Source organism: Megascapheus bottae, chromosome 11, assembly GCF_031878675.1.
Source record: "Megascapheus bottae isolate mThoBot1 chromosome 11, mThoBot2.hap1, whole genome shotgun sequence".
Lineage (NCBI taxonomy): Eukaryota > Metazoa > Chordata > Mammalia > Rodentia > Geomyidae > Megascapheus > Megascapheus bottae.
Genome location: NC_143519.1, coordinates 908909 through 910805, shown reverse-complemented (window position 1 = coordinate 910805; position 1897 = coordinate 908909).

The following is a 1897-nucleotide window of genomic DNA, read 5'->3' as shown; positions in this document are numbered from 1 at the left end:
TGTGTGTGTTGGTGGCATCCCTGTGGGCTTCCCGCAGGAGGATGCGTGTGGCACAGGCTGCTCTCTCACTCGAGGAGGAACGAACTCGAGTCTGTGCACTGGGCTCAGCACGCTCTGGCCGGGGCATCGCCGACCCTGTCGCCAGTTCCCTCCTCCCTGAAATGAGAGCCAGGGGGAGGGGTCCCTTCAGAACAGAAGTTCTGTGATGACACTGAGTCTGCCCTGGCTTCCCCAGTGCCCAGGGCCCACGTGCCCAGGGCCCACGTGCGCAGGGAACCCCAGGGCCGCATCACTAACGCAGACTCCCCAGTCTTGTCCCGCCATGGGCTCGGGCAGCAAAGGCCCCAGGGGGGCCCACTCCTGCACCTCCCAGAGCCAGCAGAGGCTTGAGGGAGAAGAGAAGGGAAGCAGAGCCTGAGAGTTGATCCGGGGTGCCACCAGTGCGGGGGTGAGTGTGCCTGAGAGCTGACCCAGCGGCCGCCTTCCTCAGACCCCACACCGCTGCAGGACGCTGTGGATGGGCACGCGGCCATCTAGCAGTCTCCAGAGGCTGGCCTTGCACCCCACAACCCTTCCTGTGGAGTGGCCCAGAGGTTAGGAATGGAGCGCATGTGTTCATAAACACGGATTTCTCTGAGAACATTTCTTCATTTAGGTTCCATGGAGTGGAGGGGACATGGCCCACCACACCACAGCCTTCACCCAGGGATACGGCCACCACCCAGGGACACGGCCACCACCAGGGACACGGCCACCACGCAGGGACACAGCCACCACCCAGGGACACGGCTACCACTAGGGACACAGCCACCACCCAGGGACACGGCCACCATCCAGGGACACAGCCACCACCCAGGGACACACAGCCACCACCCAGGGACACAGCCACCACCCAGTACACAGCCACCACCCAGGGACACAGCCACCACCCAGGGACACAGCTACCACCCAGTACACAGCCACCACCCAGGGACACGGCCACCACCCAGGGACACGGCTACCACCAGGGACACGGCCACCACCCAGGGACACACAGCCACCACCCAGGGACACGGCCACCACCCAGAGACACACAGCCACCACCCAGGGACACGGCCACCACCCAGGGACACACAACCACCATCCAGGGATACACAGCCACAACCCAGGGACACACAGCCACCATCCAGGGACACACAGCCACAACCCAGGGACACACAGCCACCATCCAGGGACACACAGCCACAACCCAGGGACACACAACCACCATCCAGGGACACACAGCCACCACCCAGGGACACAGCCACCACGCAGGGACACAGCCACCACCCAGGGACATGCAGCCACCACCCAGGGACACACAGCCACCACCCAGAGACACGGCCACCACCAGGGACACGGCCACCACCTAGGGACACACAGCCACCACCCAGGGACACGGCCACCATCCAGGGACACAGCTACCACCCAGGGACACACAGCCACCACCTAGGGACACGGCCACCATCCAGGGACACAGCCACCACCCAGGGACATGGCCCACCGCGCCACAGCCAGATGTGGGCTGAGCCCCACATCCAGCCTTGCCCAGCCACACCTCCCTTCCCTCTACCCCGGATTCTGTTCCAGAAAGGGGTGTAGGTGACATTTCTGCTGTGGCCAAAGGGTGAGCAAAGACGTGAGCACGGAGGCACTCCTGACCGAGTCTCACAAGGCCTGCCTGGTGTCCCGTGCAGCCACAGGCCGCAGCAGGCCTTGCTGAGCTGTTTCTGACCGCGGTGTGACCTCCCCGCCGCCGCCAGCCCTGCCTGGAGTGACCGCAGTCCCGGCCCTGCCCTTGCAGGGAGCACAGCCTCCAATCAGGAGGCCAAGATAAGCAGGACAATGGGGCCCAGGGTGGTGACCCTTGCCCTCACCC